Source organism: Protopterus annectens, chromosome 1.part0 (assembly GCF_019279795.1).
Source record: "Protopterus annectens isolate FY-2018-M chromosome 1.part0, PAN1.0, whole genome shotgun sequence".
Lineage (NCBI taxonomy): Eukaryota > Metazoa > Chordata > Ceratodontiformes > Protopteridae > Protopterus > Protopterus annectens.
The window spans coordinates 513,363,198-513,390,552 of record NC_056725.1 but is presented as its reverse complement, the minus strand read 5'-3'; the positions used below and the strand labels follow the sequence as shown (position 1 = coordinate 513,390,552).

At 43.5% G+C, this 27,355-nt stretch overlaps 1 protein-coding gene across 3 annotated transcripts in view; it reads left to right on the top strand.

Moving 5' to 3' along the window:
* Window positions 1–27,355, top strand: part of TJAP1 (tight junction associated protein 1) — a 1,031,177-nt gene that overhangs the window by 763,510 nt on the left and 240,312 nt on the right. The gene's annotated exons all lie outside the window — the stretch shown is intronic.

Below are 27,355 nucleotides of genomic sequence, written 5' to 3'. Positions count from 1 at the left end.
GTCTTCTAACATTTTGGGTTTTCTTTATTTTCTGTAATCTTTTTTTTATCTATCTTAATGTGGCTATTCATCTCTATTAAGTCAAACAGGTTTTCACTTAGATAATTTTCACCCTGAATTGAGATCATGGTCTTTATTCTCAGTTTCCTTCGAGTCTACCGTAGAAGGTGCCAGATTATCATCTTGTGACATATTTTTTTTTAATGCATCCTGCTTCATCTGTTGTTGCTTCATGCGGAGCCAGTCACGCCGTGAGATTGTGTCAGAGTTGCCACTGTTTTCTGCTACTTTCCTTGCTGTGCAGCTTCAATTGGACTTGCATGCGAGTTTGCTAGAGAAGGCTCCAGAGCACTGTCCTGTGGCATATCCTTTTCAGATGCATCTGGCTCTGTTCCTCTGGCTGGGGACCAACTGTTGCATCATGTTGCAACACTACCTGTGATGGAGTTTCCACACATTTCGCAGATGGTCTTTTTTTTTTTTTTCTACATTCCACCTTTCTGATATTCTTTGAATTTTGAAATTTGCTATATATGTGTGTCTTTACCTGTATTTCTCCAAGTATCCTTTGCAGCTGCTTTTGTGTTTAGTTTGGCTTTCTTTTCTGCTTAAGTATGGCACAGTATCAGATCACTTTTTCTCTCCCATGTCTGTGTTTTGTTTTTTTATACCTTTCAAAAACATCTGAATTTTGCTTTTTTTATCTTTTCTAACTTTATTGCTTCTTTTAATGGGCAGACCTATGTTTCTTCCTATAGGTAATGTTTTTTCCTTGATCTGTTGCATTAAGTACCTTAGATTTTTACATGTAGCCTTTGACAGGTTTTTGCATATAAATATTTTTCTTCCCTATAATTTCTCTCTTACTCTTGGTACATACTGTATGGAAACTGTGGGCTTCATGCATAATAGTAGCTGTACACAATTTCTTTATCTTCAGTGGTCTGCTTTATCATCTTTGCACCACTTGACTGGCCTGTCAGTTTTTGTGGACTACTTCCTTCTACCACAAGGAGGCCATCCTCCTTGGGCTTGGTGTACAACTGTAATAGGAATGTTTCCATGTACTGAGGATTCTACACTGCCTTTTTCCAGTCTTGGCACTGATGCCATACACCAGAAGTGAACACTTTTTTTGTCTTGGGAACTGTGCACCCAGTCTTATTTTTATTTATTTGACCTACTCTTCTCCAAAATATCTAAAATTTCCTTGGTGAGATTTTGTAAAAACAGAGAAGCACTTGTGAAGGTAGTCACCCTTTTCTTGCTGATTTCATCTCTCCATTTGGACCCTCCATAGCGTGACCTTAGTTTCCCTGCAGGGCTGTACTTTGTCCCATTTGCAAGATTTCTGATTTAGCTCTCCAGGTCTGCATTTTTGTGGTGCTCCCATTTTCCTCCAGCCTTCCAAAAACTTTTATTTCTTGCACTGAATTGTATATAGCCTTTTCCCTTGTTGGCCTGGGTGTTTCTTTTAAAGGTGACATGGGTACACACCGTAATAGAAAGGATAACAAACCATAACATTTCCATTGTTATTTTCATGCAGTGCACATTTTGTTTTTAACAATTTTCATTCACTCCAACAGTACACAAATTGCTCAATTTCTTCCTTCCCTTAAGTTTCACTGCCCCTCAGGAGCATTATTCTGCATGTATTGTTCTCACAGATTCCATTTATTTATATGCAGTTTGTTCCTCTCCCTTTCCAAGGATCCCACTTCCAGTTCTTTTATCTCCTTTGCGATGTTCAGTACTTCAGTTACGTTAATTTAGATTTTGATATCCATTTTCTAGCAATTGCTTTTTTGGCAGCCACCAGCATTAAACTTAATAAGGCATTACTATGTTTAGGCAATCCTGATCATATACCCCATCTCAAAATAATAATTTCCTTAATTACAACCATTGGTTCCCCAGTATTTCTGACAAAGTACTTTATAAGGAATTTTTGAAATCTCCCAACTTGTTACATTTCAAAAAAAAAATGTTCCCATGTACTTCTCTCTCTTCTCACCTCCAATACTGCTCTGTACCAGAAGAAAAGTTCCTTGAAGTCTTCTTGAGGTATAAAATACCTATGCACATATTTCCTTGCAAAAATCCTAAACCTTTTGGACTGTGTTGCATACTCAGGAGCCGTACAGATGTCCTTCTGCATTGGAAAAAAAAAAGACTGAATAAGCATTTGACAATCTTTTCTAACATATTTTGATTGATTCTTAAAGTTGCCATGCAATATTTTATATCCCCTCCTTAATTATCCCTTTGTGTACCAGCAGCTTCTGTTTTAGACTCTGCTAAAAACTCAGTTTGAGCTGTTCTTCATTTAGCACTCCCCTATCCATTTTCTTTCTGCCTCTTCTATGTTGTCAGTTATGGCAAGGAGGGAATGTAGTCTCTAGCCTTTAGTTCAAACTTTTGCTTGGCATCTTCTTACCTTTCGTTCCATAATTGTTTATTGCCAGTGCATTAGTTCCTTTGCTAATTTTCTCCAGTTAATTCTAATGCCCTACTGTGTATTTTCTATACTGCTACTTGGAATTATCCCTATTGGTAAAATCTTTCTCCATTCTCATGTTGGCTTAGTTTTTAGAATACTTCCTGCTACCTTATGAATATAATATTTTGTGTAGTTGCTATTATTCTTCTTAAAGACCTGTATCCAAAGTAATCCTCTTTGCTTATTTCTTGGCCCCCAACCCTTCAGCATTAATGCTTACTATTTTGATGTATAACCTTTTAGTTGAGTTGTGTATAAGCCTTAATTGCATAACTAAGTATCCATTCAAATCGGATTATACTTAACCACCTTGTTCTTAGCAGAGAATTGTCTTATCCCACTCCCTTATAATCGGCTTAACTTCTCTTCCCAAATAAGTCAGTCCAACTCTTTATCATCATTCACAAATTATCCTTTGGCTGATACCTGACCTGTATATAAAATTAAAGGAACTAAAAACATTTTAACTGCTTGTATCTTACTCTCCATATCCATAATCAAAAACGTCCAGCTCCTGAGTTTTTGCTTGGTCTCTTCTCACATATGTTTAGCTGCTTTAACAGAATCCTTTTTTAATCCATACATTTAAATACTTTATCTTATGTCACCACAACTATAGATATCAGTGAACCATTTCTTATGTTTTTACATAGTATATTTGTCTTTATTTTATATCCCAATGAAGACCTCTTTATCTTTTATTTTGAGTTTTCTTTAGGATATTTTACAGTTGTCCTGATGTTAAGGACATCAAGTTGTTTTATAAGCTGAGATTTTTCAGACTGGCCAAACTTACTAGTTATGTAGTACTTGCAGATAAAAAAGACAAAACATGTTGAGTACAGCTAGTGAGGTCTGAATGCATCTTTAAAGAACTTTAAAAAATAAAAAGGTCATTGGGCATTCAGAAGCTTTAGAGCTGGAAGACTTAAATGCCTTTAAACTGGCATTTGCATGCATCCCACTGCCCTCCTTCAAAGGAGGTTTAAGGTATTAGTATTGCACAGTGAAGACTCTGGTTTATCTTGTTTTTTTCTGTTTGTTGCTAGCTTTTGTATAACCTCTTCATCCTTTGTGTTGATCGCTGTACTATAACCTGACAAAATGCACTTAAATCATAATGTTTTTGAACAGCAGCTGTGTGCCCTAATACACATACCGGATACCAAACAAAACTAAGCCATAATCAACTTAAGTTTAGTAATTAAATAACTAAAATGATAAGCAGCGGGTCAGTGTATACTGTACCTAAAGAGTGACCACTGAAAAATTATGAAACCTGTAAAAAAGTAACCTCAAGCACAAGCATTCTGAAGGCTTCCTAGAGCCCACACTGTTTTGGAGTTAAAGGAAGAGGAAACAGACTTATAAAAAACAGTCCCATGTCCCTCACAGCCCAGATATGGCAGCAAAGCCCCACCAAGTAAACATTCCCTTAATACAAACAAATTTACTATCCCGTTCTGAATTCCAACAGCCCCTACAGTGGGTATGCATCATACAGCATAAAATAGTGTCTGTCTAGGAACATAGAAACTTGATCCAATATCACACTGTATCCGAAAACCTATCCCCATAGACCTTGTAGGTACACACTTATTAATGCCATAATGAACACATTAAGGTTCCCCAGTAGTAAGTCTTAGTTCATCCTTCCCACCCAAGGAGAAGGAAAATGTCACAGAAACAAAAGCTGTAAACATTAAAGATGGATTTAATATGGTTTCTAGGCTGAAGCAATGGCTTTTTTCTTATGGAATTCTCATTCTGTACACAATACACACAAACATCTCATAATCTGCTCTCTACCAGTAGGCAGCAGACTGTACCCAAACCAGTACGCCCCAGCTATTACTGTTAGTTTAATTTCTTCAGCAGGAAACAGATTTTCAGGATAGCTTATGAGCTTTTAGATATTTTAACAGAGGAACAAAATTATACAGATGAAATTTAAAGATTTGTCTTTCAGTGTAAATGAATATTCTCAGTATGTTTTGAAGCAAACTTTACTGTAATTTAAATTATGTTAACATGCATTTATTTATCTTAATGGGGGTAAACCTAGATCTAGGTTTGGACCCTTTGCACTTTTTTTGAAGAATTTGTGGTAATCTTCATCTTACATTCACTTAACAGTTATACTGAAGTTTACAATTGCTTTTCTTAACCCGTCGTTAAAGTGCAACTGCTTATCTTTTGTTTTGTCCCCACCTTACTGTTTAAGAATCTGCTCAGGTGTTGTGATCTACAGTTCATGACCTTCCCCAAAGAAGATAGTATAGTTATGTTTAAATACACCTTTAATGGTAGGCATTCAAGGAGAGATTACTGTAACAGCAAATATCCCTCTCACCATATCCCTTTACCTGCACCCTATGAGGATTTCATCATTTCCTAAATTTAGATGTTATGTTGTCCCTATCTCCCCTCTTCGTTCTTGCTGGTTGGGTTCGGAGCCGATCCTCTGCTCCGACTCGGCCGTATACTGCAGCTCGAGAGCTTTTACTGGCTTGAGGCTAGCCCCTATCCCAACGTGCCTAGCGGTAGTTACCCAGATCTCATTTGCTGCTTGCAGTGTCGAGATTGCTGAATACTGGCTCAGGCTGAGTGGTTTTCTTTTTGACTATATTCAGACATTTTATTAAATATTTTTTTAGTTATTTAGTGTTTGAGTGGTTTTCTTCTTTTCTAGAAGCAGCCTTTTAAGTTAAAGGTTGTCCTCTGTTGGGGGAGTTTGCCATTTTAGATTAGAGGCTCTCCCCCTTCCCTCCTTCCTTCGTAAAAAAAAAAAAAAAGTCTTTGTCCATAGTTAAGCTAGTTCTTGTCATTTAACTTGTGCATTGTCAGCGTCCTTGTTTTTATCCGATAGTATTGGTCTCATACTATGTCTAAGGATTCCACTAGAGTCAAAACCTTTGGGTTTTAAGAAGTGTGACTCCTGCTGCCAAAAGATGTCCCTTATAGACAGGCATACGAGCTGTGCATATTGCTTAGGGGGCAGTACACCTGCAGGACCTGTGCTCTATATGTCATGCCTTCAGTTCTCGGGACCTGCAGTAGAGAAAAAAATAAGCTGATTTTGCTAGGCTTATTAAAGGGCCCCTTCGATGCTTCTACAGAGGGGACTCAATCAACAAAAAAAACAGGACAAGTCTACTAAGCCATCATCCTTGTCGGCTCCGATAATCAGAGTCATCCAAAGCAAAGGACAAATCTTCAGTGTTGTCAGATCTCAGTGTTGGTTCTGACCAGGCTCTTTCTCCGGCAGCTCCATCAGTAGTCTCGGAGCCAGTCAGGACTCACAAGAGAACCAGGTCTGTCTCTCTGGAACCATTGCGGTCTGTTCCACAATCTCCGCTCTTGCAATCTGTGGCACGCGGTCATCGGTCTTCCACCCATTCCTCTTGGTCATCTAGGAGTCTTTAGGATGATGATGTGGAGAGGGTGGTGAAGAGGCTTCTCCAGACACCTGCATTGGCTAAATTATTATCGAGCTCAGCCCATAAGGAAGTGTTGCCGACAGCCCAACCAACATCATTATCGATTCCGCCTTCGACTCTCTTGAGTTCGTAGCTGGAGTGCATAGAAGTTGTTGTAGGGAACCATCTGTTCTGATTACCCCCATTCTCTCAGTTCTGACTTCCGCTCCAATCTCCTCGTTGCCCCAGTCTATCGAGGGATCTGGGGGCCAATGCTATCTCGGCTCTGAGAGGGGAGCGGCATCGGACCCTTGTCCGACCCTACTCTCCCTCTTGGGGCTTCGGCGCAGGTGAGCTTGGCTGCTACATTGGCCTCGGAGCCATCGCCCTCAATTCGGAGATCTTCAGGCTCTTCAAGCCGGAGACTCTTTCGGGTCGGGACAGCGGTGCCTTCAAAGTGATTGAGTGTGCTGTCCTCTGAGACCGCTCCTTCTCCTTCAGTGCCGGTGTCTGCTTCCGAACCCCCCCCCCCCCAAGCATAAGGAACCCATGCTCCAGGACACCCCATTGGGTGACTCCACCTCTTCCAAAACCTCCCTTGAGCACCCCTCAGAGGAGGTCCCTCAGAAGAGGGAAGTGTAAGAGGAAGCATTTGGACTCCCCTGAGTCCCTGACATCAGACACAGACTTGGGGGACTCAGAAGGGTCCCCACGGTCTCCCTCTGAAGATGTCTCATTTTCAGATATCCTGGAAATCCTTAAGCAGAGGGGTGACTAGAAATCCCTTGCCCCTTCTGAGGACGAGTCTGTGTACCTGGATGCATTTGGTTCCCCACCTTCCACCTCTTGGGTGTCTCCACCTTTTGACCCACTGTTGGCCTTAGTGAGTCTGAAGGCATGGAGCTCTCCAGAGACTATGGAACCAGTTCCGAGGAGGCCCAATAAATTCATAACTGCTCCAGACGATAAGATGTTCTTCATCTCACATTGCTGCAGTCCTTACACTTGGGTAGTCCGCTGTCCTCGGTCGGCCCGAATATCAAAGTATTAGGCTGACGTCGGTCAAGGCGCTTAAGACTGACATCAGGACGTCAGGGTACAAATGCACATGACCGACGTCATATCCTCGGTCTTTTTTGCCGCATGGTCCGATGCAGAAGCAGCGTTGCAAGTGCCGTTCGGCGTTCTGAAATTTTTCGAATTCGGAGTTTCAGACCGAGTCAAAGTTGGCTAAGTACCCGTTGGGAATATTTTAGTTTTTCTTGCCTCAGTGGTTTACCGGATGTCAGAAAAAGTGAATAACTGTATTTCTTGTGGGAAGCAGATACCGCATAGGGATTATCATACTTTGTGTATTCCTTGTTTGGGGCCTGAGCACGACGTTGTTGGGTGTCGCTTTTGTGCTAGGTTCAATAAGCGCACTATTAAGCGAAGGTTAGATTGTGCCAGGTTGGTCTTCGGGAAGCGGTGCAATTATAATATGCCGTCGGATGATCCGACGCCCGCTTCTTCGAAGAAGCGCAAAGACAAAGCAGCTAAACCCAGGCAAGACGAGTCGTCCGTACCGGACGCCGGTTCTTTAGAGGCGTCAGTGGAACCGGTGGTTCCGCCGAAGGCTTCTCTGGAGTCCCAGGGGGAGACTTTGATATTGCAGGATGTGGCCTCTCAGGAGGCAGGTCAGGCTGAAGGGGCTTCTCAGGTTACTGTACTCCCCTCCCTTCCTAGGGTGGTTAGGCCCTCTCCTTCTGTTTCCAAGGCTTCTCCCAGAGGCAGGCCAGATTTAGCTTCTGTTGGTGTCACTCCTAGTTCAACAGGATCTGTGCCCAAGAAGCACATGCTTAAAATGGCAGAAGATTTAATTACTTTGATTAGAGGTTCTTTGCCCCTCCTGATAAGAGGCCTAGGGTGGAACCAGAGTTGGGGAGTTTTGAGCAGGCTTGGATGTTTCAGAGTCTTGACTGAAGACTTGCAGGAGTACTCTCCTTATTCTGATTCTGATGCAGATGATTCGACTCCTTCTGCTTCTCCTCCAGAGGATTTTTCTTTTTCAGAGACTCTTCATTCCATGAGGGAACATTTTAAGTGGGAAGGTCAGGACTTCTCTGATTCCAGGAAAAGGCTTAGGGAATTTTTGCTTTTACCCCAGCATAGGCCTTTGGCTATACCACCTGTTCTGGATGTTGTGGAAGATGTGTTTGCAGAGGCTTCACTTAATCCTGATTCTTTGCCTCCTGCTCCTGTTAAACCTTATAGGTATTACAGGGTGCCTGAGGCTCATAAATATCTTTATAAGAGTCCTAGGGCGGACCCAGAAACTGTTAGTCAGGGACCTAAGGGTGTCAAGGCCTCTGTTGTAAAAAATCCGGTTCCTCCAGATAAAGAGGCCAGAGCTTTGGATAGATGGGGAAAGAAAGTCTATACTTCTTCCACCTTAGCTATGAGGGCTTTGAATTGCCAGTTTCACATGTTGAAATATCAAAACTATCTTCTTTCTCAATTGAAGTCTAAGGTAGATGCTCTGGCGGAAGGCATTGAGTGTAAAGAATTACAAGATTTGGTACATGTCTCTGAACAGGTGGGTAAGCATTCTTTACAATGTGGTTTTGATGCTGTACAGGCCTCGTCTAGGGTGGCTGCCACTGGGTCAGTTCTTCGCAGGCACGCCTGGCTGAGGGATCAGAATTTATCTGACCATGTTAAGACAAGGATTTTGGATGCTCCTTTACAGTCTGATGTGTTGTTTGGTTCACCTGTGGAGTCAGTCTTGAAGAAAATGGAAGACAAGGCTAAGTCTATGCAGGCTGTTAAAGATTTTTGCAAGTTCAGCCTCCAGTTTAGTAGGAATTGGCCTGCTAAGGGGTGGACGTACCCTTCTTATGATTCACAGTCTAGGGGTAGATCTAGACGTGGTAGGGGCAGAGCTCAGAGCTCCTTCAGACCTAGAACAGGGAGTTCACCTGCACAATCTTCGCGTGAGGGCAGGGGCCAGTCCTTTCGTAAACAGGCCCAATGACCTACCTTTTCAGCTGCCAGATCCTTCTTGCCTGGCAGCACCTTTGGGAGGAAGGTTGGCACTCTTCAAGGAAAATTGGAGTTTGATTACCCAAGACAGATGGGTATTGGATATCATACACCAAGGTTACAAGTTTTATTTCCATACCTTGCCTCCTTTCAAAGGCATGCCGGACGTTCCTCCTCAGCAAAGACTAGAGGCTCACAAACAAATTTCTCTGCTGCTTCAAATAGGGGCCATACAACCGGTCCCTCTGCCAGAAGTGGGCCTAGGATTTTATTCTCGCCTGTTCCTAGTACCAAAGAAGGGGAACACGTGGAGACCAATTTTGGATTTATCTATCCTCGACACTTATCTGGACATTCCCAAGTTCAAAATGTTGACGTTACAACAGCTTTTACCTCTGCTGGGCAAAGATCTCTGGATGGTGACTCTGGATCTCAAGGAGGCTTACCTTCATGTTCCTATCAGGCTAAGTTGCAGGAAGTATCTGCGTTTTCGGGCTGGGACTTCTCATTATCAGTTCTCTGCATTGCCCTTTGGCTTATCTACTGCTCCCAGAGTGTTCACGAAGGTTCTGGCTCCAGTGATAGCTTTCTTCAGGCTAAGAGGAATACAGATCTATCCTTATTTGGACGATTGCCTGATTCTGGCCCAAGGAAAGGACAAACTTCTTCATCATTTACAATATGTGATAGCAGTGCTAAGATGCCTGGGGTATTCTGTGAACGAAATAAAGTCCAGTCTAGTACCCTCTCAGGACATGTGCTTTCTGGGTGTGAGACTGAATACAGCATCCCAGATGGCCTTTTTGACCCCGGACAAACAAAAGAATCTTTCTCTTTACTTCCATCAATTGTCTCATCAGTCCAGGCTGACTGCAAGGACAGTCCTTCAAGCCTTGGGGTTCATGGCATCTTGTATTCTGGTGCTTCCCAATGCCAAACTGCATATGAGGAAGCTACAATGGTATCTCAAAAATGTATGGACACAGCACTGCCAAGATATGGACACTGTCATTCAGAATAATACCTTGCATTCAAAAGGAATTTTTGTGGTGGGCTCAGGAATGTCACCTAAACAAGGGACTCTCTGTGACCCGCCAGAGGCGAGTCAGATTCTAACGACAGATGCCTCAGACAAAGCTTGGGGAGCTCATCTAAATGGAAAGTGGGTACAAGACACGTGGCCTGCCAGACTTCATCATCTACATATCAACTTGAAGGAGATGTTAGCAGTCCAATTTGCATTAATAGCTTTCAAGGATTTACTTCTTCCAGGGCAGGTGTTGGTTCTAACAGACAACACAACTGTCATGTGGTACATCAACAAGCAAGGGGGAACACATTCTTATCCTCTATGCAGACAAGCAATGATTTTGTGGGAGACTGCTGTCAGTTTACAGCTAAATCTTCAGGCAAGGTTTCTGCCGGGAGCACAGAACTCCTTAGCAGATGTGTTGAGCAGACAAATTATGGATCCCCACGAGTGGAAATTGGATCCTCATGTATTTCAGAAATTGACAGTGTTATGGGGAACTCCAGACATAGATCTGTTCGCTTCTCCACTAAACTACCAGCTGCCAAAGTTTTGCACAAAAAGGTTTCATCCCACAGCTTGGAAAGTGGATGCTCTTTCATTCAATTGGAGCAATCTTCATGTGTATGCCTTTCCACCTCTGCCTCTCCTCCCAAAGGTACTCCTGAAGGTCAGACAGGACAAGCCAAAGATGATTTTAATAGCTCCAGATTGGCCTCGACAGCACTGGTACCCATTACTGAGAAGGCTGGTACGGGAGCCTCCATGGCCTTTGCCTTCGATTCCACACCTGCTGTCTCAGGAGAACAGTCATTTACTCAATGTCAAACTTCACTCTCTTCACCTAACAGCCTGGCATATTCTGTTTTAAACCCTGGAGGGTCTCAGCTTCCACAGCAAGTTTTGAATGTTATTTTGGAGGCCAGAAGGCCTAGTACAAGGAAAGTGTACGCAGATAAATGGAAGAGATTTTTATTTTGGAGTACAGCAAAGGAATTTGATGTTTCTAAGCCTAATTTAAGTGTGGCTCTTCAATATCTTACTGAGTTACTGGACAAAGGTTTGTCCTTCTCTTCTATTAAGGTTCATGCTGCAGCAATTTCTGCTCACTATGACTGTGACCCACCATTGTTTTCTCATCCTTTGTTTAAGCAATTCCTTAGAGGGGCAAAGAATATAAGACCCCACGTGAGCTCCTACTCCTGCTTGGGATCTCAATTTTGTGTTGGAGAAACTCACTCTACAACCTTTTGAGCCTGCAGCTACTGCCGAGTTGAAATATTTATCATGGAAGACTGCTTTTTGTTGGCCATTACCTCTGCGAGAAGGGTTTCTGAATTACAGGCCCTTATGGCGGTTGAGCCTTTCTTAATTTTCCATAAGGATAGGGTATCTTTGCGTACTAATCCTTCCTTTATGCCTAAAGTGGTTTCTAGTGTGGCTTTAAACCAAACTATTCATTTGCCTACTTTTTATGCAAACCCCCAAAATAAAGGAAAAGATTTTGCACACTTTGGATATACACAGGCAGTTGCGATATTATTTGAGCAGAACTAAAGGGTTCAGGCAGTCTCAGCAGTTATTTGTTTCATTTGCTTTGGGTTCTCAGGGCAAGCCTGTGTCAAAACAAACTATTTCTAAGTGGATTGGGTTTTGTATTGCTTTCTGTTATTCCCATCATAGTACGGAGATTCCAGCTGGGATTAGGCCTCATTCCACTAGGGCTGCTGCCACTTCTACAGCTTTTTTAAGGGGGGTGGCAACTAAAGATATTTTGGAGGCAGCTACTTGGAGTTCAGTGCATACTTTCTCTAAGCATTACCACCTTCCACTTTACTCTAAATCTAGGGCTGGTTTTGCCACTGCAATTTTACAGGGCATTTTGGCAGCTCCTACTGCTTTATAGTTTTGCCATCCTCCCTTACCTCTGCTTTGGGATTCTACCCAAGTGTAAGGACTGCAGCAATGTGAGATGAAGAACATAGTACAGTTTTGTACCTACCATAAATGTAGATGTTCAAGATCCACATTGCTGCAGTCCAATTACCCTCCCTCCTTCCCTCTGTAGTTAGAGGCGGTTGTGTGGTTTGGGTTGTGAATATTGTGGATATTGTATATATTGTACATATGATTAGTGCAAGGGTGGTTGGTTGTTTTTTGCTGTCTTTTGGTTTTGACCTTTCTTTTTAGGGTCTTCTGACATCTGGGGCAAGAAAAGACTGAGGATATGACGTCGGTCATGCGCATTTGTACCCTGACGTCCTGATGTCAGTCTTAAGCGCCTTGACCGACGTCAGCCTAATACTTTGATATTCGGGCCGACCGAGGACAGCGGACTACCCAAGTGTAAGGACTGCAGCAATGTGGATCTTCGAACATCTACATTTATGGTAGGTACAAAACTGTACTCTTTTTCTATCTAAGCCTGTTGAGGCTATGGTGATGGCAGCAACCACCAAGAAAGAACTAGCAGAAACTGCTTCTGTCCATCCGCCGAACAAAGAGTCCCATACAGTGGACAGGTATGGGAAGCGTATGTTTTCTTCAGCAGCCTTTACACTCTGGTCACTGAATTACTTGTCCCACTTTACACGCCTTCAGAGAGATCTTCTAAAGGAGTTGGGAGATGCCCTACAAGATCCTACAGCTGAGGGAGCTGCGGGTAAGGTGGCTTTGCAGCTTGCGACCTTGACTTCTGTAGTTAACTCCTCCATGCGGCTGATCTCTTACACAGCAGATGGAGCGAGTAGAGCAGCAGGCACAGGAGTTGCCTTGCGTAGACGCTCATGGATGCCCCTTGTCAATTTGCAGAGCCCTTCAAGTCCTCCTTTACCAACACCCCCTTTGACGGCTCATCGCTGTTCGGGCCTCAGGTAAAAGAGACTCTTACCAGGTGTGAACAGGATGGTAAAACTCTCTCTGCCCTGGGAATAAGTTTTTCCGCTCCTCTAAACCCTACACTAAAGGTCAAAAGTGCAGGAAGATGTGGTTCTGGAAATCCCAGGGAGCTTCGCCTGACACACGTGGAGATTTTTCCCCAGGGCAGAGGGGGAAATAATAATGGAAGACGTTGGTCTCTTGGCAGGGGGGGGTCTGCAGAATCAGGGCGACAGAGATACCTTCTCTGGTAGGCCCTTCCAGCGCTCCTGAAGGGAGGCCCAACTGTCCGCCTCTGGAGGCAGTCGGGGGCAGATTATCCTTGTACCCAAAAGCCTGGCAGATGATCACGGAAGATACATGGGTACTATTGATAATATCCAGGAGCTACAAAATTCTCTTCCACCCACCTCTTACAAGAAAACAGCAGTCAATCCCAGATGTTCCACCCAGTCTTCGGGATCAAGCAAATCTAGAAGTTCAAAGGTTGCTAGAAAAAAAGAGCCATCCAGGAAGTCCCCGCAGACCAAATCGAATCTTGCACTTACTCAAGGTTCTGTTTAGTTCCAAAAAAGACAGGGGACTGGAGGCCCATTTTAGATCTCGGGATCTCAGCAGACTGAACAAATCGGTCAAGAAAACAAAGTTCTGGATGGTAACACTGCAGTCCATTCTTCCCTTTTTGGGTCAGGACAATTGGATGTGCTCTATCGATCTCCAGGATGCGTACTACCACATAAAAATGGACAGGTGATTCAGGAGGTATCTAGTCTTCCGGCTGGGAGCCAGTCATTACCAGTTCAGAGCTCTGCCCTTTAGTTTCACCACAGCCCTCAGGGTGTTCACCAAATGCATGGCAGTAGTTACGGCTCACCTGAGAGGCATCTAGGATTCTGGGTGTTTCCATATCTAGGTGACTGGCTTCTCACTGCCACCACCGAGCATCAGCTAATCAAGGCACGGGGCTCCACAATTCATACTTGTACGCAACTAGGCATCACCATAAACTACGAAAAGTCTGCCTTGTCAGTACATTACATTTATAGGGGCAGATTTACACACAAGGGCCATGATAGCAAGGCTGCCTCAGGAAAGGGTGTCAACCATTCGTCAAGTTTCAATACTCATGGCAAAAAATAGAATTCATGCAAAGTTTGTCCTCAAAGTCTTGGGTTCACTGGCTGCAGCACTTACTCTGGTCCCTATGGCACGTTTCCACATGAGAATTCTGCAATGGTTCTTTTTTGCTCAATGGTTATTCCAGGATTTATCAATGTCACATCAGATTTTAATCATGGGGTCCTGCAAGAAGAATTTGGAATGGTGGCTTCACTCCCCTCTGGTGACAATGGGCAGACCGTTTCTAACCTCCCAACCCGTAGCCACAGTGACCGCGGAAGTTTCCCAAATAGAGTGGAGGGGGTATTATTTGAGATAGACTGTTCAAGTGACTTGGCAGCAACATGAGTACCACTTGCACATCAATGCCCTAGAGATGAGAGCGGTGCTTCTGGTGTTGCAAGCACTTCAAGACTCTCTACCTGCAGGGACTATAGCAATTCAGACAATATGTCAGTAGTATGGTACATTAATAAACAGGGCGGAACCAGGTCTTATCCCTTGTTTTGAGAGCCTCTACGAGTATGGCAATGGGCGATGTCTCCCCAATGCTTTTCTGATCCCAATGCACATCCCGGGGAAATCCAGCATGATAATGGGTAAGCTCAGCAGGGCGATTCTGATGCCTTACAAGTGGTCTCTGAAACAGGAAGTTGCAGACTTGACTTTTCACAAATGGGGCCAGCCATGCTGTGATCTTTTTTTTTTGCCACCCTCCCCCCTCAGCAACAAATGCAGCAGCTACTTTGCCCTAGTCCCATCACCGGGACAGTCACCCAGACTGCTTTATGCCTTTCCATTATTCTCCCTGATCCCCAGGGTTTTTCAGAAAGCAAAGTCGCTGAGTTGCAAGTTAATCCTCATTGCCCCTTACTAGCCTCATCAGATATGGTTCCCATTCATTTGGCCTCATCTGCAGGGGGAGCCTTGGATCCTGGACTCAGTTCCAGATCTCCTGATGCATCAGTCGTGTGCGCTGTACCCTTCCATCCAAACTCTCAAGCTGACAGCTTGGTTTCTCCACTTCCAGTCTTAGCCAGGCTTCCTGATATTTCCCCGGCAGTTCAACACATTTTATTTTCCTCCCATAAACCTACTACCAGGAAACTTTATGCTAGTAAATGGAAGAGGTTCTCTTGTTGGGCAAACAAGAACTAGATTGATACCTTTACTGCACCCATTTCAAAGATTCTCAAATTTCTTGCTGCAACTTTTGAACGAGGAGCAGCTGCAGTTACTATCTGGGTTCAGCTGGCTGCCATTTCTTATTTCCATGTGGGAGAAATGGGCTCTAACATTATGTCCCATAGGCTATGTAAAGCATTCCTAAGAGGTACTATCCTCTTAAGACCTCCAGTAAGAGAACCCCTCCTGCCCGGGGCCTAAATTTAGTTTTAGCGGCTCTAATTCTTTCCCCCCTTTGAGCCAGCTGCTTCTTATCCACTAATATTTTTGACATGGAAGACCCTTTTCTTGAATGCCATTACCTCAGCTAGGAGGGTTTCAGAATTACAAGCCTTATCTTTTCATCCCCGTACTTTGATTTTCCACAAATATAGAGTTTCTCTCAGAACCAATCCCTCTTTCTTACCAAATGTGTGTTCAGTGTACAACTTGAATCAATCCATAGAGTTTCCTGTATTCTTCCCCAATCATGGTAACAAGGCAGAGTACCAATCATGGCAACAAGGCAGAGTATAAGCTCCATCAACTGGACATTCATAGACAGTTACGTTTTTATTTACACAGGACCAAGGACTTTAGAAAGTACGACCAATTGTTTATATCCTTTGAAGAGAATAAGAAACGTTATTCAGTCTCAAAAGTGACCTTATCTAAGTGGCTTTCAGACACTGTCATCTACGTCTATGATTTGTGGAACAAAAAACTTCCAGGAAAAATTAGAGGAGACACAACTCGGGCCTTGGCTTTCAAGCCAAACTGCCTTTATATTTGATCTGTGCGGCAGCTACATGGGCTAATCCTCATACTTTTATCACTAATTACAAAGTAGATGTGGCCTCCCGGAACAGGGCATCCTTTGGTTTTACTGTCCTGAAGAGTTTTTTTTCCAGTGAGCCACCCAAGAACCAGGTGCTGGGGATGTACTCACCATAGCGTTCCATGTTTGTTGTCCTTGATCTCACCTTCCTTCTTACATCTCACCCTCCTTCCCCCTTCCTGGAGGATCGTGAGGAGTTCCTTTCATTAGCTACACTGGCTTTTACCATACCAGTTGGTTAGACCTACACTCCCTTTCTGCCTCTTTTCTGATTATTTACACCTTTATATGCAGGTGTTCTCTTATATGTAAAATATAGTAATTTTTTACTTGCATAGTCTAGTGTTGGGTTATCGCAGATGAGATCTGGGTAACTACTGCATAGGGGCTAGCCTCGAGCCAGTAAAAGCTCTCGAGCTATAGTATACGGCCGAGTCGGAGCCGAGGATTGGCTCCGAACCCAACTTGCAAGAAGGAAGGTGAGATCAAGGACAACAAACATGGAACGTTATGGTGAGTACATAACTTCTTTTTTTGACAGTTGTAAAAAAACATTATTTATAGGTTCATAGGTAAATACTAGGCTAGCTGTCCTTGTGGCATTTGGATGTCTACAATCAGGAAATTTATTGGGAGCCTTTTGTTATTGGTGGTTCTTCTGACTTCCTTCCTTTGTTCGTTATGACTCACAGTGCCACCTGTTACTTTTATTTCTGCAGACCAACATTTTTTATTATTATTGGTATGAGGGAGGATAGTGTTCGCTGAAAGTTAATGCATGCTTCTGGATTTAATTGCTGCCTTTTGTTAGTGCAGAGCAAACATTTGTTTAATATGTTTTGTAGCACTGGGCTATTTTAATTCAAAATTTACCCCTTTTTGTTTGTCACTTTTGGTAATTTTTTTACCCATTTTTTTTCCATTCTTTTTGTAACCAATCATTAAGATTTCTTTTGATATATTTGAAGTTATACAAGTTTTATTTGTAGCAAAGTAAGGAACTGTTTTACATTTAGTACTTGTTAGGTATGCATGCGTGTTTTTGATACTATTCTGTAGCAAAATTAGATGCCAGCTCACTTTGGACACATAGGTGAAGAAGAATATGTATTTTTTTATTAGTAGATTTGTTTTACATTTTTATGCTTCCTAATTTTAGTTAGTAAAGGTAATATAAAGTTTGGTCTTGGGCACTTTTCACATATTCATTGTTTTATGAGTACAAAAACAAGTTCTTTCCATGGCCTAGGTATACCTGTTTGCACAATGCTAGCACACATTTTTTCTGGGAAATTGAATCTCGAAGGAGAGAACTTGGAAAAAAATGCAAGTTGTGTTAAGGAGCCTCCCTGCACCTCCACCTCCATGCGGTACCTAGCAAGCATGAGACCTGCACTGATATTTCATAAGGAATACACAAGTAATTGATCAAATTCTGGCTAGAAAAAAAGAGATCAAACAAATGGACAAACCCAAATGCTATGATTTACTGCTACAACAAACTCTTCTCAAAAATCTACTGTTATGAAAGTGTATCTACCCACTGCCATATTCTTCTGTGTTTTGCTTTGGATGGAGCTCCTAATCTCAAGCACAGTGTTTTGCCGTTTGGAATTTCTTTACTACTAACCTGTGCAGAATATTTCCCGTAGTGCCGGCCAGTGTTACAGGAGAAGGGCTTTGACACGTTTTTCTGTTCTGGATATCTGGCTCCTAGTAGCCCTCTACAGGAATACTACTGTAGGAGCCCTGCAGTGGGGCAGTTCTGTAGCTGCAGTTTCGGGGATAACAGTAGTGTGGAAGAAGTCCTCCCTAAGCCCATCACAAAAGATTTCTTTTGTAGACATGGAGTTAAACATTCTTCAGTGGTAGCTGTTTCTTGCCTTGGAGAGGGCAAGGAAAATTTTGACCTTGGCATCCTAGCTGAAAACATGTAATGTGGTCCAAACCTGGAACTTACTTCACCTTGTGGGCTTGATGGCAGCCACAGTACTCGTGGTTATATACATCCCGGGATGTGAGTGTTGGAGTGGGCTGTCAGCTGCTCTGCCACCAGATTGTCACAGATCTTCTCTTTGTGTCAGAACCTTTCTACCAACCCTTGGAATGACTGGCAGTTTGCGCCAGACGTTTTTGTAGGATGTTCTTCATCTCACATTGCTGCAGTCCTTACACTTGGGTAGTCCGCTGTCCTCGGTCGGCCCGAATATCAATTTATTAGGCTGACGTCGGTCAAGGCGCTTAAGACTGACATCAGGACGTCAGGGTACAAATGCGCATGACCGACGTCATATCCTCAGTCTTTTTTGCCGCATGGTCCGATGCAGAAGCAGCGTTGCAAGTGCCGTTCGGCGTTCTGAAATTTTTCGGAGTTTCAGACCGAGTCAAAGTTGGCTAAGTACCCGTTGGGAATATTTTAGTTTTTCTTGCCTCAGTGGTTTACCGGATGTCAGAAAAAGTGAATAACTGTATTTTTTGTGGGAAGCAGATACCGCATAGGGATTATCATACTTTGTGTATTCCTTGTTTGGGGCGAGCACGGCGTTGTTGGGTGTCGCTTTTGTGCTAGGTTCAATAAGCGCACTATTGCGAAGGTTAGATTGTGCCAGGTTGGTCTTGAAGCGGTGCAATTATAATATGCCGTCGGATGCTCCGGCGCCGCTTCTTCAAGAAGCGCAAAGACAAAGCAGCTAAACCCAGGCAGAAGAGTCGTCCGTGCGGACGCCGGTTCTTTAGAGGTGTCAGTGGAACCGGTGGTTCCGCGGAGGCTTCTCTGGAGTCCCAGGGGAGACTTTGATATTGCAGGATGTGGCCTCTCAGGAGGCAGGTCAGGCTGAAGGGGCTTCTCAGGTTACTGTACTCCCTCCCTTCCTAGGGTGGTTAGGCCCTCTCCTTCTGTTTCCAAGGCTTCTCCCAGAGGCAGGCCAGGTTTAGCTTCTGTTGGTGTCACTCCTAGTTCAACAGGATCTGTGCCCAAGAAGCACATGCTTAAAATGGCAGAAGATTTAATTACTTTGATTAGAGGTTCTTTGCCCCCTCCTGATAAGAGGCCTAGGGTGGAACCAGAGTTGGGGAGTTTTGAGCAGGCTTCGGATGTTTCAGAGTCTTGGCTGAAGACTTGCAGGAGTACTCTCCTTATTCTGATTCTGATGCAGATGATTCGACTCCTTCTGCTTCTCCTCCAGAGGATTTTTCTTTTTCAGAGAGACTCTTCATTCCATGAGGGAACATTTTAAGTGGGAAGGTCAGGACTTCTCTGATTCCAGGAAAAGGCTTAGGGAATTTTTGCTTTTACCCCAGCATAGGCCTTTGGCTATACCACCTGTTCTGGATGTTGTGGAAGATGTGTTTGCAGAGGCTTCACTTAATCCTGATTCTTTGCCTCCTGCTCCTGTTGAACCGGATAGGTATTACAGGGTGCCTGAGGCTCATAAATATCTTTATAAGAGTCCTAGGGCGGACCCAGAAACTGTTAGTCAGGGACCTAAGGGTGTCAAGGCCTCTGTTGTAAAAAATCCGGTTCCTCCAGATAAAGAGGCCAGAGCTTTGGATAGATGGGGAAAGAAAGTCTATACTTCTTCCACCTTAGCTATGAGGGCTTTGAGTTGCCAGTTTCACATTTTGAAATATCAAAACTATCTTCTTTCTCAATTGAAGTCTAAGGTAGATGCTCTGGCGGAAGGCATTGAGTGTAAAGAATTACAAGATTTGGTGCATGTCTCGGAACAGGTGGGTAAGCATTCTTTGCAATGTGGTTTTGATGCTGTACAGGCCTCGTCTAGGGTGGCTGCCACTGGTTCAGTTCTTCGCAGGCACGCCTGGCTGAGGGATCAGAATTTATCTGACCATGTTAAGACACGGATTTTGGATGCTCCTTTACAGTCTGATGTGTTGTTTGGTTCACCTGTGGAGTCAGTCTTGAAGAAAATGGAAGACAAGGCTAAGTCTATGCAGGCTGTTAAAGATTTTTGCAAGTTCAGCCTCCAGTTTAGTAGGAATTGGCCTGCTAAGGGGTGGGCGTATCCTTCTTATGATTCTCAGTCTAGGGGTAGATCTAGGCGTGGTAGGGGCAGAGCTCAGAGTTCCTTCAGACCTAGAGCGGGAGTTCACCTGCACAGTCTTCGGGTGAGGGCAGGGGCCAGTCCTTTCGTAAACAGGCCCAATGACCTACCTTTTCAGCTGCCAGATCCTTCTTGCCTGGCAGCACCTTTGGGAGGAAGGTTGGCACTCTTCAAGGAAAATTGGAGTTTGATTACTCAAGACAGATGGGTATTGGATATCATACACCAAGGTTACAAGTTTTATTTCCATACCTTGCCTCCTTTTAAAGGCATGCCAGACGTTCCTCCTCAGCAAAGACTAGAGGCTCACAAACAAATTTCTCTGCTACTTCAAATAGGGGCCATACAACCGGTCCCTCTACCAGAAGTGGGCCTAGGATTTTATTCTCGCCTGTTCCTAGTACCAAAGAAGGGGAACACGTGGAGACCAATTTTGGATTTATCTATCCTCAACACATATCTGGACATTCCCAAGTTCAAAATGTTGACGTTACAACAGCTTTTGCCTCTGCTGGGCAAAGATCACTGGATGGTGACTCTGGATCTCAAGGAGGCTTACCTTCATGTTCCTATCAGGCTCAGTTGCAGGAAGTATCTGCGTTTGGCTGGGACTTCTCATTATCAGTTCTCTGCATTGCCCTTTGGCTTATCTACTGCCCAGAGTGTTCACGAAAGTTCTGGCTCCAGTGATAGCTTTCTTCAGGCTAAGAGGAATACAGATCTATCCTTATTTGGACGATTGCCTGATTCTGGCCCAAGAAAAGGACGAACTTCTTCATCATTTACAGTATGTGATAGCAGTGCTAAGATGCCTAGGGTATTCTGTGAACGAAATAAAGTCCAGTCTAGTACCCTCTCAGGACATGTGCTTTCTGGGTGTGAGACTGAATACAGCGTCCCAGATGGCCTTTTTGACCCCGGACAAACAAAAGAATCTTTCTCTTTACTTCCATCAATTGTCTCATCAGTCCAGGCTGACTGCAAGGACAGTCCTTCAAGCCTTGGGGTTCATGGCATCTTGTATTCTGGTGCTTCCCAATGCCAAACTACATATGAGGAAGCTACAATGGTATCTCAAAATGTATGGACACAGCACTGCCAAGATATGGACACTGTCATTCAGATAATACCTTGCATTCAAAAGGAGTTTTTGTGGTGGGCTCAGGAATGTCACCTAAACAAGGGACTCTCTGTGACCCGACCAGAGGCGAGTCAGATTCTAACGACAGATGCCTCAGACAAAGCTTGGGGAGCTCATCTAAATGGAAAGTGGGTACAAGACACGTGGCCTGCCAGACTTCAACATCTACATATCAACTTGAAGGAGATGTTAGCAGTCCAATTTGCATTAATAGCTTTCAAGGATTTACTTCTTCCAGGGCAGGTGTTGGTTCTAACAGACAACACAACTGTCATGTGGTACATCAACAAGCAAGGGGGAACGATTCTTATCCTCTATGCAGACAAGCAATGATTTTGTGGGAGACTGCTCTCAGTTTACAGCTGAATCTTCAGGCAAGGTTTCTGCCGGAGCACAGAACTCCTTAGCAGATGTGTTGAGCAGACAAATTATGGATCCCCACGAGTGGAAATTGGATCCTCATGTATTTCAGAAATTGACAGTGTTATGGGGAACTCCAGACATAGATCTGTTCGCTTCTCCACTAAACTACCAGCTGCCAAAGTTTTGCACAAAAGGTTTCATCCCACAGCTTGGAAAGTGGATGCTCTTTCATTCAATTGGAGCAATCTTCATGTGTATGCCTTTCCACCTCTGCCTCTCCTCCCAAAGGTACTCCTGAAGGTCAGACAGGACAAGCCAAAGATGATTTTAATAGCTCCAGATTGGCCTCGACAGCACTGGTACCCATTACTGAGAAGTCTGGTGCAGGAGCCTCCATGGCCTTTGCCTTGATCCCACACCTGCTGTCTCAGGAGAACAGTCATTTACTCAATGTCAAACTTCACTCTCTTCACCTAACAGCCTGGCATATTCTGTTTTAAACCCTGGAGGGTCTCAGCTTCCACAGCAAGTTTTGAATGTTATTTTGGAGGCCAGAAGGCCTAGTACAAGGAAAGTGTCATGAGATAAATGGAAGAGATTTTTATTTTGGAGTACAGCAAAGGAATTTGATGTTTCTAAGCCTAATTTAAGTGTGGCTCTTCAATATCTTACTGAATTACTGGACAAAGGTTTGTCCTTCTCTTCTATTAAGGTTCATGCTGCAGCAATTTCTGCTCACTATGACTGTGACCCACCATTGTTTTCTCATCCTTTGTTTAAGCAATTCCTTAGAGGGGCAAAGAATATAAGACCCCACGTAGAGCTCCTACTCCTGCTTGGGATCTCAATTTTGTGTTGGAGAAACTCACTCTACAACCTTTTGAGCCTGCAGCTACTGCCGAGTTGAAATATTTATCATGGAAGACTGCTTTTTTGTTGGCCATTACCTCTGCGAGAAGGGTTTCTGAATTACAGGCCCTTATGGCGGTTGAGCCTTTCTTAATTTTCCATAAGGATAGGGTATCTTTGCGTACTAATCCTTCCTTTATGCCTAAAGTGGTTTCTAGTGTGGCTTTAAACCAAACTATTCATTTGCCTACTTTTTATGCAAACCCCCAAAATAAAGGGGAAAAGATTTTGCACACTTTGGATATACACAGGCAGTTGCGATATTATTTGAGCAGAACTAAAGGGTTCAGGCAGTCTCAGCAGTTATTTGTTTCATTTGCTTTGGGTTCTCAGGGCAAGCCTGTGTCAAAACAAACTATTTCTAAGTGGATTGGGTTTTGTATTGCTTTCTGTTATTCCCATCATGGTAAGGAGATTCCAGCTGGGATTAGGCCTCATTCCACTAGGGCTTCTGCCACTTCTACAGCTTTTTTAAGGGGGGTGGCAACTAAAGATATTTTGGAGGCAGCTACTTGGAGTTCAGTGCATACTTTCTCTAAGCATTACCACCTTCCACTTTACTCTAAATCTAGGGCTGGTTTTGCCACTGCAATTTTACAGGGCATTTTGGCAGCTCCTACTGCTTTATAGTTTTGCCATCCTCCCTTACCTCTGCTTTGGGATTCTACCCAAGTGTAAGGACTGCAGCAATGTGAGATGAAGAACATAGTACAGTTTTGTACCTACCATAAATGTAGATGTTCAAGATCCACATTGCTGCAGTCAATACCCTCCCTCCTTCCCGCTGTAGTTAGAGGCGGTTGTGTGGTTTGGGTTGTGAATATTGTGGATATTGTATATATTGTACATATGATTAGTGCAAGGGTGGTTGGTTGTTTTTTGCTGTCTTTTGGTTTTGACCTTTCTTTTTAGGGTCTTCTGACATCTGGGGCAAGAAAAGACTGAGGATATGACGTCGGTCATGCGCATTTGTACCCTGACGTCCTGATGTCAGTCTTAAGCGCCTTGACCGACGTCAGCCTAATACTTTGATATTCGGGCCGACCGAGGACAGCGGACTACCCAAGTGTAAGGACTGCAGCAATGTGGATCTTCGAACATCTACATTTATGGTAGGTACAAAACTGTACTTTTCTTTCTCCCACAGCCAAGATTTCCATATGTCCTAATGATGGATGATTTACTGCAGGGCTGGAGAGTTCACATTGACTCTCACATGATTTAAGGAATGTGGTCCCTCCTGGAAAGAGAGATTCTTGCAAGGTTGCTTCTGGACAACTCTTCATTTGGTCAGAGATCAGTCCATTATATATCTAAACAGGGAAGAAGGTCATGCACTCATGATTTCTCTACAGGGGAGTCATGCCTGTCTCTCAGTGAGCCATAGACAGAGACATCTCTGTCACAGGTGTACATCGAGGGGAAGTAAAGGAGTGTATGGATTCATAGGCCATGTCTTGTCCAGATCTTTGGAAGTGGCACACACTAGAGATCAGTTTGTTTGCCACTTAGGAGACTATGATCTTACCCCACTGCTACTCATTGTAGCAGGACAAGGTGCAAGTAATGGGTCTATATTATAAGCGCAGAGAGTCTTTTCTTTGAACACTTAAACGTAGATACATAAATAGCGAAAGCTGGAAACCGCGAATGGCCACTTTCGGAAATTTTTTTCCCTGTGAAACAATTTGCTTGGCCGTTACTGGGATCTGCCCTTTTTTTCCAATCTAGAGCGATCTCTGAGTTGGTATATTTGGTTAGGGGGTGTGGGGTGGGGGGGCACAGCCTTGATTAGGGTTTTAAAGTTTGTGTTCATGTTTATGGCCAAGCAAATTTTTTCCCTAGGAAAAAATTCCCGGAAGTGGTCCTTCGCAGTTTACAGCTTTCGCTCTTTACATGTCGAACTTTGTGTTCGAAGAAAAGACTCTCTGAGCTTATAATATAGACCCCAAGTAAAGGTCAATTCTTTCTCATTCCCATGACTCAGGAGCTTCCTGTACATCTTCCCTTCCAGTCCCACTACCACCCTTCCATTGCCTCATTAGTGTTTAGGGAAGAAAGACTAGAATTCTTATTGCCTCTTGGTGAGCAAGAGTGTTGTGGTTTCAAACACTCAGGTTGCTGGTTGGTGTATACGAGATACTTCTGGTACAAGCCACGGATGTTCCCTGCAGTCGGAGTTACAGCTGACATCACCTCAGAGAATGGGTTCTGATGTGGATCTCTTGGCTCTGTTGGTGACTCAGATGGGGCTGAGGCTACCAGAAAGCCTTCCTCTTAGCAGGCTTGTGTCTGAAAGTGGTTTACGTAAGCTGTTATATCATAAATGTCCAGTGACTCTACACAGTCATTCAGCTTTGTAGGTGCATGGTCATATGCATTTGTTAGCCGTTTCTGCCCACTTTAACCTTATGGCAGGCAGACAGGATTGTGGCCAAAAGCTAACCAAGAACTTCCTTAAGGGCATGGTGTAAGACCGTCGTCCTCTGAAGCTCCTCCATTTCATAGATTCTGAACTTCATACGTAACTGGTTTGCCTATATATAGTTTGAGCTAATTATTTGAGAACTGCTGAAGTTCATTTCTTGGAAAATTCTTTTTCAGATGGCCATCGCCTCTACTGTGATTGTATAAGCTGTCAGTCTTCACTTGTAGGGAAACTTGGATGATCTTTCACATGGATTTGGGTGTCCCATAGGACTAACTTACACCCACTTCCAAAAAGTAATTTTCCTCTCTGTCCCTGAAACAATGTGTTCATCTTCTGTTTTCATTTGTTGGAGCAGAATTTGCAGCTGAGTTGAACTTAGGTAAGAGCAGTTACTAGTCTCTCTTGCTGTAGAGCAGTTGGGTGTCACAGCTGTTAAACACGTTCAAAGTGGACTGCCAGCTGCCTCATCTTTTGCCATCAAGCAGTTCACCAGCTTCTGAAGATCTGCATTAGTTAAACGTAACCCCACAAGGAGCATGAATGGTTCCAGTGTTTGCTCCAAGAATGTCTTAATTTCCAACTTGTCTGGCAATGGTCTTTTTGCCCCATGGTCACTTTGTCTTCAGTACATACATTGTATTGCCTCAGTTGCAAGTACTGAACTCAGGCTTCCTGTGGTCCTTCTTACTTCAGGGATCAGGTTTCTGTACCGTGGTCATTGTTCTGTGCTCTTTGCTTTTACCCTTATGGATTTAATCTTTGATATTCAGCCCTATCATAGGAGATGTGATGGAGGATCCCTGAGGTTACATGTAGCAGATATATTTGTGCCATTTTAGTTCATCTGTGAGGGTACCCTCCTTGATACTCTCCACAGTACATGAACAATAATTCCATCCTTTCTAGACTGGACTTTCCTGTACCTCAGACAATTACATGCCTGTATAGTGCTTGACGGCAGTGCAGGCATCCAGTCTTTTATTCTTATTTGTTCATCAGGCTGTGTTATCTCTAGTGGCTGGGGGAGTGGGATTGATGGGCTCAGGGGCTGGGCACTGTTGCATGGTTGGTGCATGACATCATGGCATGTAGAACCGAGTATGCGATCTTCCAGGAATGATGCCAGCTTATGATAGAGAAATATAGGACCCATATAGAAGGGTCCCCTCCACTGCAGGTCTAGCCACACTGTGGTGTAAACCTTGGCAGTAGATGATTGTCACTGTTGAAGTGACACCCCTGACCCCCTGTGTAAAAATGGGAAAAAGGGGTTGTGGATGGATGGATAGAAGGATCACCTCGTAGATCAGTCGATACATTAATAATGTTTTTGTTGTGCATTCCATTTACCTGTTTGAGCATTAAACTGAAATGCTATTTTGTATATAGCTGAGATCCTACTCAAATGGATATTACCACGTTAATCCCAGTAATTCTTAAATTAGTAAGTAGTAATTGATAGTTTACAGTGTCAAATGCCTGGCTAAAGTCCACAATAAGGACCTTAAATTCTCCAGTCCAACCACTTCAAGTATGGGACTGGTTGCCATCAGGTGCGGATATGGTAGACAGATGTCTACCAACAACACAGCACTTCTCCTTGCTTCTGATATTTGCTGCATTGCAAATGGCGGCAATCTCCACAGCTTGTATCAAAATAGTTGATTTCTAACCTTCATCACTTCCTCCTTTTTTGTCAAAATGTTGAGTAATAGTATAAGTAGGTTGTTATATTAAAGTATTTGTCTTGGTCAGTTTGTCTACTTTTACCTACCTACCTACTCTTGATTAGATCAGACACGATGGACCCTAACTTTGTCTATTTAAAAAAAAAAAATCCTGTCTCAAAGCTGCTGTTAGTACTGGTGCAGTGTTTTCGTTGGCTTATTGGTTTTGTTTTGACTTGCTGTTTGTACCTGTAGGGATATCACTATGGACAAGACCTTAATGTTTTGCAGATATATCCGCTGGAGCCATGGGATCTCACTCATGGCACCCACAAGTTCTGCATGGTGTGCTTGGTGCCATATTTAAAAGAGACCTTTGTTCTGAAGGCCTTCAGCCATAAACCTATTCATGAGAAATAAACCAAACTCATTCTGAAGGGGCTTATTCTACTGGTCAAGATTAGGAAGGATGACAAAAGGAGGAAAAGAGAAAGGAGCATGAATCCAACAGCAGCCTTTTCTCTTTCAGGATGCCCAGGATAGAGACCCAGTTACTAGTCCTGCCCACCTTTCCTTCCCAGTCTAGGTTGGACCCTACTCAGAAAGCCTCATCAGTCTTGCTATCCAGATCTCCTCTTCTGGATTCTCCCATATTTGGGTTTCAGTGGTGCAGGACCCTTCTCTGAGGAAAACAGCAGGAAGCTGTAACTCATGAGAAAGGTGCTTTCTAGGCACATAAAGTCCTGGCTGTCTTCTGCCATAACCACTAGGTCAGTAAAGTCTGTTGGGAAACCCTCCATATAGTTATGAAG